Below are 10066 nucleotides of genomic sequence, written 5' to 3' on the forward strand. Positions count from 1 at the left end.
TACTATAATCTTAAGTTAAGTAAATGGAACACGTGACATCCTTTTTAAAAAGATTTATTCAAGAAACAAACCGGCATAGTGACTGCCCAAAATACAGAAATGAGACAAAGAATCTTAATTACTAGAGCTTATATACTATTCTAAGTGCTGTATCAGCTACTATACAATAACAATGGGTATAACTTCTTCCTCCCCAAGTTTGGAGCTGTCCTCAGCGACCAAAAACTGATAAGACCCAAAATACAAAAACTGGTTAAAACAATATAAAATAATACTCAACTAAGTTATCAATACATACTAATACAAAAGTGTGAGAACAATTTTTCAAGTAGGAGTTTCGGTTGGGAGGTACGGTCCGCCTAAGTTACAAGCTATTTGTTTCTTATCAGGAATATTTCGATTACAAAATTTCAATGAGATTTTACATTTGTAATAAATAACTGCAATTATTATCAACAGCACAAAAATTCCAATTGGGATAAGAATATAATGAAGTAGGTAATTGCTTTCAGTTGTAAAATCCTCTATAATTTCTAGTGGTTCTATATTTAGATTAGCTTTATGGATCAAGTCGAAAGATAGATTTGTATATAGTGTTCTCGCAGGTTGTTCTGAGGGTAAGGATACAATGCTTTCCCAATAAACGTATGGTTCTAAAAAATTAAACAGCTTTTCTGATTCTTCAAGGTTCAGTAATTGAGTCTTCCTTGGATAAATTGTAATGTTTTGATTTTGTTTACTTATAGTGCAAGTAGTAATATTGAACATTAAATATTTATTTATGACTTGAGTGTATCTTATAAAAGGTTGAGCCTCACTTATAACCAAAGATTTACAATCATGAAGGTCCTTATCGTCTAAAAGTTGACTTATACACTTATTAACTATTCTATACATATTCTTACAATAATAATTATTTCTTATTAGTAAACAATCTCCTGTAAACAATGAGTTATCTTTTCGAATTATGAAGGACGGATGTTCAACAATTGTTCGCAACTCATTTCCTTTTACGACTGGGTAAGATAGGAGAAAAAATGTCTCATAGGCATGAGAATACAAAGGCAATTGTATAAAATAAGTAATGGAATCATCTTTCACATGACAATGTGCAGACCCTAGCTGCCACAAAATTTCGGGTTCATCAGAAATGAGAGACAATTTAGCCGAATGAATTAATAAAGACAATTCGTTTCTAGACAGAATACTTGAATGGATTATGTTTAGTCGACAAAATTCTAAGCTCACCATAATATCGTCTATTTTATTTTTTATGAGAGTCAATGTGTTGAATAAGAAAGAATGTTGTTGAGTTAGCTCTATTGAAGTGAATTGAGTGGTGATTGAATTAAAATAATTTTTCAGCTTGACATTGTTGGCATGAATGACGTCAATCCCATTGTTAAATTTGTGTATCAAGTTTCTATTGATTGACAATTGATTTTCGACATTATGCTCTAAATGATATTCATTTGCTTGCACTTTCTCTAAAATTTTGTCATATTTCGCTTTGTCGTCAGAGTCCATATTTCCTGTAATCCAGCTTATTGCGGAACCAAGTCCGTTTATGAGACCTCTCTTAATTCTAAGATTATTTATATGAATATGATCAAATTTTAACTTAATATCATCTAAATACAAACGTAAAATATTACAACGATTCTTATCACTATCCTTAGCTCTTAAAAGGTTTACAGAGTCTTCAATATGTGTTAGTTCAACATGTAGTCGTGTAATGTTTATGTTGTGCATGTATGTGTATGTGCCATTTATAATGAATTAGTTCTGTACTCGAACTGGTGTAATGCCAGATGATTTGGTCAAGTCCGTTACTTTATACGACATTGCTGGGACCAGCAGCAGGAGAATGAGGATCATCTTGTTCTGAAACAAATTTATCATTTTTCTTTTTAACTATTTTCCGTGGTCGTTTCATCCTATTAGGATGGATTTTGAATGGTCGATTTTGAATTGCTCTGGAATTTGTAGCAACATTTTGTTGTTTATCATATTGTACTTGGAAGAATTTTGGCTTGTTCTTTTTATTGAAGGTTGTTTTAATAAGCGGGGCTTCGGGGATTTCGACGTCTGTTTCCCTATTCTTATTCAATAATTCTGTCCTAGTTTGTTTTCCCATCTCTACCTTATCTTTTACCAATCTATGTATAAGCTGTAACCTATCATGATACTCTTTTGTACGCTCTTCAGTGATAAGTTGTTCTGTAGTGTCATTCAGAAAAGAATTCTCAGAGATGCCGAATGTTATTTCCATTGGTGTCATTTTCAAGGTGGAATTGAGTGTGTTATTGAACGCAATCACGGCCGTTTTCATGTTGGCTTCAGTGGTATTATTTCTATTTTGAAGTTGGATAGAATTTAAAAGTTCAATTAGAGTGGAGTGAGTTCTTTCAATTAACCCTTGCGAGTCTGGATGACCAGGGGTAACATAATAAGGTTCGACTTCATAAAGTTTTAGAAAATCACGTAAACCAGCGTTGTCAAATTCTCTGCCGTTGTCCATCTGTACGATCTTGGGGGTTGGATAGAGAGAAAAATAGTCGAAGAGATGGTCTTTTACCTCGATTTGATTAAGACTCGTGAGGGGGTAGACCACGAGTCGTTTGGAGAAACAGTCGATGATTGATAAAATTTACGTTTGTCATACTGAAAGGCATCAAGTTGCAGTTTTTCAAACGGCTTTGTAGGAGTAGGGGATACTTTGTATTCTGCACGAATGGGACGACGTTCGTATTTAGTCTTTAAACATATTGGGCATTTGTTTATGAAGTTAGTAATATCACGCATCATTGAAGGCCAATAGTACCGTCGTCGAATGTGTGAGTAACTCTCTGAAATTCCTCTATGATAGGTTTTTCCAGTATGATGATTGGAAACTACTTCTTTTTGTTCGTCGGGATCAGTAATGTCAAGATTCACTTTTTTATACCGCTTAATCTTAACTGAGTTGAAACTTTCCTTAATGACTTTAGCAAAGTTGTTAAACATTGATTCGTACTGATTACTCAATAAACCATCTTTTGAACAATATACACCATACGTGGTATTTGGTTTCAGGTATTCTAAATAAAATTTGTTTATGTGTTCGAAATCTAAGGGGTCTTGAAAACAGAGAAGGAGTCTGTTCTTATCAAAAATTTTCTGAAGGGTAGGTGTTTTGTTTCCGCGTTCAATAAGTATCTGATTATGTTCAACGTTCAATATTTTATCGTCGTCTACTATCTGAATTTGTTCATTTGAACTGTCTGCTGAATGAATTGTCACAAGGCTGTCAGTGTCATTATGAATTGGTAAAGCATTGTCGTCAATTTCTTTAGTTGGTTTGATGAGTATCGGTATGATCGGCATTGTCTTCATGAAGAAGAATATAGTCATTCATATCGAAAACAGAGCTACCAGTACCACAATCATTATTTTCCATATCATGGGGCTCAGAAGTATTAGCATTAGCATCATCTTGGTTATTGAATCGAGTTAAAGCATTCGCGATGTCATCAAGATAACCATTAGGATCATCTATCAGTGTTAGGTCATTGTTACTATTCAACTGAATCAAATCGTCTACGTTTATGTCGTCAAAGCCATGAAAGGGTAGGTCTTTGTTGCCGAAGCCTAAAAAGTCATTATCATCGTTGTCCATTAAATTGATGGGCTGCGAGGGTATGCGGGACAGTGCATCTGCCACGTGATTGGTTTTTCCCTGCACGTAATTAATCTCAAAGTCAAATTCATCTTAAAGTAACTTCCATCTGAGTAGTTTTGAATTAGGCTCTTTTATGTTTCTAAGCCATTGTAAAGGTTTGTGGTCTGTTTGAATCAAAAATTTTCGTCCGTATAGATATGGTCTGAAATGTTTGCATACCCATACAATAGCAAGTAGCTCTTTTTCTATAGTCGATAAGTTAACCTCACTCTTATTAAGTGTTCGTGATGCATAGGCTATTGGGAGGTCATTACCATCAAACTTTTGGGACAATACACCTCCGATGGCAAAGTTGCTCGCATCTGTGGTGACAAGAAACTGTTTCGAGAAGTCAGGTAATTGTAGGATGGGGCTGTTTTGTAACATTAGTTTCAAATTTTGAAAAGCCTCCCTGCAGTCTTTGCTATTGGGATTGATCTTTACATCTTTTCTCAAAGCAGCAGTGAGTGGTTTAGCTATTTTAGCATAGTTTCTAATCATTTTGCGATAGTAACCGGTCAGTCCAAGAAATTGTTTGATTTCTTTGGTGGTCTTAGGGATTGGAAAGTTTTTTATGGCTTCAACTTTAGAGGGGTTAGGCATCACACCTTTTTCCGAAATGATGTGCCCTAAATACAACAACTCACGCTTGAAAAACTCAGTTTTATCAAGTTGAATTTTCAAATTGTGTTCTTTTAGTTTTGTAAATGCCGATTTCAAATGCTTTAAATGTTCCTCAAGGCTATCAGAGAAAATTATTATATCATCCATGTAGACTAGTACATTGGTCATTCTTGAAAAAATTATGTTCATGGCCCTCTGAAACGTAGGGGGTGCATTCTTTAACCCAAACGGCATACGTAAAAACTCGTAATGTCCGTGCTCTGTTGAGAAAGCTGTCTTAGGTACGGATTGCGGGTCCATTTGGATTTGATGAAAACCGGAGGCCAGATCAATGGCTGAAAAGTATGTAGCCCTGCCTATTTTGCCAAACAGATCTTCAATGTTGGGTAGGGGGAATTTATCATCAATAGTTTTATCATTCAATTTACGATAATCTAGAACCATACGGATTTTCCGCTTGCCTGATGCATCAGGTTTTTTGGGAACCACCCAAATAGGGCTGTTGTATGGCGAATTGGAGTGTTGGATAATTTTGTTTTTTAGTAGTTTGTCGATTTCAAATTCAATATTTTCCCTATAAATCTGTGGGTATCTGTAGTTTTTTGTGTAGACGGGAAGATCGTCTTTTGTATTGATTGTATGTTTTAGCAAATTTGTACTACCCAAGGGATCATTTTCTCGTTTTATTATTCCAGGGAACTGCTGAACTAGGCCAATTATTTTAAGTTTTTCTTCCTCGTTCATGTGACTTGTTCGTAATAGAGATGGTATATCTGCCAAGTTTTCAGGACAATTGGTCGTGAATTGTTTTGGCTCTATAATTTCTTCTACATCTTCTACATCCATGGGCTCCGGATAGATAGTCAGAAGCTCATTTGAAAAAACAACACATTTACATTTATTATCAGTGATTTCTACAATACCTTCTTCAACAGTATATACATCTGTATTCACTTCTTTAATTAATCCTGTTGTTACATTTGGGGCTGACTTAACCGGGATTGAGATCACGTTGTAGCCTGGTTGTAATGTAACACTCTTATTATCTAGCAAAAACAACAATTCTTTCATTCCATCCTTATATTCAAGTTTATCATTAGCAAAGTTTACATTCATCATAAATGCACGTAAAGTTCATTTCCAAGAAGTATGTCATACTTAGTGGAGAAATCAAATATATACATCTTTATTCTATGGGGTTGGGAAAATACATTTTCAGTGTTGAAAAAAATATATTCGTTCCTTTTACTTTCTCCATTAGGAGTTTTTACAATAAAGTCTTCCTTGTATCGAGTGATCTCAGGAGAGACCAATTATGGATGCATATAGTTTTTAGCAGATCCTGTGTCTACTTGCCATTTTCTTTTCTTTCGATCGAGAAAGTAAGGAAGAGATTTGTTTAAGATGTTCAAGTCGAGTCGCTTGGGGGGTCCTCCGAAAACTGGGGGCCTGACTCTAAAAAATGGTTCGTGAGTTTGTTGAGTGATTCAGTCAAAGTGTTTATTTGACATTGCATAGCCTCAATCGGGCTCTGATTGTAGTTATCTTCTGGTTCTTCCTCTAAGTAGTTTACTTCATATGGTGATCTGTAAGTTTTCAATTTTTGTACAGGGTCAGTTCTTTGAGTGCGCATAGACACTGTGTTTGACGAACTTACTTGAGTGTTAGGTTTGAAATTACTGTTTTGCTGCTGAAAGCTTTGTTGTGGAAAACGTTGTTGTTGAAAGTTTGGACGATAGTTTTGTTTTAGGAAGCTTTGATTTGAAAAATTTTGTTGAAAGTTTTGGGGGAAGTTAGTTTGTTGAACATTGTGTGGTGAAAATTGTTGTCTACTTTGGAAGGGTCTGTGTGTTTGATCGAAAGAATTGTCGTGTGACCATTGTTTTTGAAAGTTTTGTTCGTAATTAGGATTTCTAAATGTTGTTGTGTTGTTGGAATGTTTCCTACTATCTACCCTGTTCATTGTTTCAATAGTGGTTTTGTAGCGTAGTTGCTGTAATACAATACTACAATCGTTTATTAACTTATTCCTAGCATCATCTAGGTCTTGTACTTGTAGTACTTGCAAATGTGACCCTAATGTTGGGTGAACTCCATGCACAAAAGTATTTACAAGTGTAGCATTCAGTTGACAAATCAAATTTTCTAATAGTAAACCTGTAACACCATCTAGCTTATACTTAGTAATTACATTTGTACGTTTTTCATTTAATCTGTTCAAAAATTCAATAGGATGTTCCCTTTGATAGGATTTCATCACAGTCAACTCAGCAATGAGTTCAGGTACAGATCTGTTATCAGCAAAATTTTGTTTCAGTGATTTTATCAAGTCTTTTATTGAAGAACAACTGTTGTTGAATGCTACTGCTTCGGCTGGTCCTTCAAGTTTGCACATAGCAGCTTTGAAAAGAATCCAGTGATTAGCTTCTTTTTCTTGAATGTTATCAGCACAGTAGCCGATAGAAAGGTCTTCGCAAGTAGATATGAATTGATGTAACTTGTGAGAAGTACCATCGTAATGAGGTATGTATCTCAAGAGTTCATGTGGAATAGGTTTAGGGATTGTTACCATTTTTGAAATATCTGAAGTTGAAGATAAGACTGGATGGAGTTTTGAGGGTTTGATGGAGTTCTTTTGTTTGGTACTCACAACTGGTTTGGAGAGCGTACTTGGATCGTCCTGGTCCTCGTCCATGGATGAATCTGTGTCGCTTGGTTCTCTGTTGGTTAGGGGCCGCCAGGTGTTGTTTCTCTCTGCCAGGATGGAAGGCTGTGCACTTGGTTCCAGAGTGAGGAGGGTAGGCCGCAGATGAGGAGTTACACTCGCGTTTTGGATTCGAGACAGTTGGTCGCGAAAAAAAAGTTAATTGAACTTTACCGAAACGTCTGCGGTCCTGTTTGTTCGGGCGCCAGTTAAGTAAATGGAACACGTGACATCCTTTTTAAAAAGATTTATTCAAGAAACAAACCGGCATAGTGACTGCCCAAAATACAGAAATGAGACAAAGAATCTTAATTACTAGAGCTTATATACTATTCTAAGTGCTGTATCAGCTACTATACAATAACAATGGGTATAACTTTAGATCATAACATCGAACAATGAGATTACAGAGTTTCAATAATAGTATCAACAAACTGTTCAAATTATAATACCGGTATCATGTTCAAACTTTTCAATAAGGTATAATGTTCATACATTTCAATTATAATGTTTAAAATATAATAGAAGAGCCAGCAGCTGAAGGTTATATGAAACAATGCTTCTTCAATAACGAACCTTGAATAGTTTGATAAGAATTTCAAAAAAACTGCACAGCAAATAATTGTGTACGAAGTTTGAAAACTTTAGCTTATTATACCTATCCTCGTTTGTTATCAGAAATCAATGAGATACTTCTGTCAACTCCAATGATTTTATGGACTAAAATAATGTAAAAACTGCCACTTTGTTAAAATGTAGAACAGTTAGTTGACATTGAGGTACTGATTAGGCTACATCTACATGTGAATACTATGAGTGGATAATGTAAACTACCCATTTAGTGGGTGGGTGCATAGTGAAGTAGTGAACAGTACCTCTGAAATACTAAAGTGATTTTTTAAAGATACCAACCTTGAACTATAACACAGTAGAAAACCACTGAAGAATCTGAAGATATCAGTGTCAAAGAACCACTGAAGAATCTTTAGATATCAGAGTCAAAAAATGACAAGGAATAATATTCTGTCCACAGTATGGAAGACTGGGGGAAAATACTCAATTCTTAACAATGTTTGAAACAAGATACAGATACAGACAGCTCTGATCCTCTGTTGTGATGAGAATTCAGTTACACTTTGAATTTTAGCAGTTGCCAACCTGAAAAGCTGAATGATCATAATTTATATTATTTGAAACTCATAACATCTACAGTATCTTTCTACTAATGCAATGACAACACTCATGTAATAATTGATTTGAAATGAAATTTTTGATAGAATTGAAGATCCTGCATAATATTATTGAAATAAAAAGTTACAAGTCCAGACTCAAGAGTGACTTGAGAATTCTCCATTGTGACATTTCATCACTATGGAATAATCCGGAAAGTATACCTCAATACAGAGCTGTGGGTGAGCATTTTGTCAAACAGAGGAAGCATCCATAATGCATTCTATGGCAAAAGATTTTGCGACTTTGATTATTTTTTTGATCATGAAGGTTGTTGGGTTAGGTCTGGGATTATAGCAGGTTGAAAGAAGATGAGACAAAATTGCCCAGTATCCCCCCTATTGAATTTTTTCAGTTAGTTAGCATGGAACTATTGTTGTTTTGGCCACTGAATGTAATATCAACAACAAAATAAAATGTGGAATCACAAAACCCATAATATTTGATGTGTGAGGACCAAAAATTTTCTGTGCCAGAATTGAAAAAAAAAATTGAAGTGGTCCTAGGTGACCCCTTGAATATTTGTTATTCTTCTCCATCGCTCTATCAGTTTTTCAATGTGCTGAGTAAGATTGTTTCTATTGACTTTGCTGAGGAATTTACCAATGGAAAGTTTCAAAAATTATAGGTGGAGGGTGGGTTGATGGTGGTCCTGGGTGACTGGGTGGATTTTTTTGGTTGGTTTGCACTGGACTCATGTTTCTTTTGGTGGCTAGATGCAATCTCAAAAACAATATCTGATTTGAATATTACAAAACCCATCAAATCTTGACTGCTAAATTGTGAGGGCCAAAATTGGGAAAAAAACAGAAAACTGCCCTTACATCCCTCATATATCATTCCATCAAATCTTTATAAGATGAATAGCCTTATTTCAATGTGCTGAGTAAGATTGTTCCTCTTGACTTTTCTATAAAATAACCAATTGAAAAGTTGAGAAAATTGAGGGGGTCCTAGATATCCCCTAAGGTAAAATATGTTATTTTTGCTATTTTTAATCCACTCTTTCATTACTTTTGATCATTTTTTGACATATGTCAACATCATCTCACAGTTCAGTGTCACTGCAGATTTTTCAAAATCGCCAAAAATCACACAGCCCCCCTCGTGTGCCCCCTGGATTTAATTTTTGGTTCGATGATACACTATCAGGAGCATGGACGGCAGGTTACGTGATTACAACATTGAAAACTGATGTGAAAAATACATAGACCATCAATTCATGACTGCAAAAATCCTCGAATATGAGCCAAAATCGAGAAAATCAAAAAATCGTCCTTGCATCCCCCCCTTCATATTGAAATCGTTAGTTTTCTCAGGAAAAGTGCACCCCCATGAGTGGTATGACTGTACAGGGGTGACTAGCAGCCTCCGCACTTTGCGCTCCCGCTGGAAGACAGGCTTCGCCCGCCCAAGTAGGTAGGGTATGGTAGTTTATGTTGGGTGGGTTAGGTGGAGTTGGTTAGATAGGGTGGGATAGGTGATTGGGGAGAGTTGGTTAGGTAGGATGGCTAAGGTTATGTGGATTAGGTAGAGTGGATTGAGTGGGCCAGGGTAGGGTAGGGTATGGTAGTTTATGTTGGGTGGGTAAGGAAGAGTATGTTAGGTAGGGTGGGATGGGTGATTGGAGAGAGTTGGTTAGGTAGGATGTCTAAGGTTATGTGGATTAGGTAGAGTAGATTGAGTAGGTTATCTTGGGTAGGGTAGGTAAGGGTGTCAAGATCAGGTTGAATAGTTCAGGTAGATTATTTCAGGTAGGGTGTCTTAGGTTGAGTGAGTTGTGTAGGGTGGGGTAGGTAGAGTAAATT

This window comes from Nilaparvata lugens, chromosome X, assembly GCF_014356525.2.
Source record: "Nilaparvata lugens isolate BPH chromosome X, ASM1435652v1, whole genome shotgun sequence".
NCBI classification, from domain to species: Eukaryota; Metazoa; Arthropoda; class Insecta; order Hemiptera; family Delphacidae; genus Nilaparvata; species Nilaparvata lugens.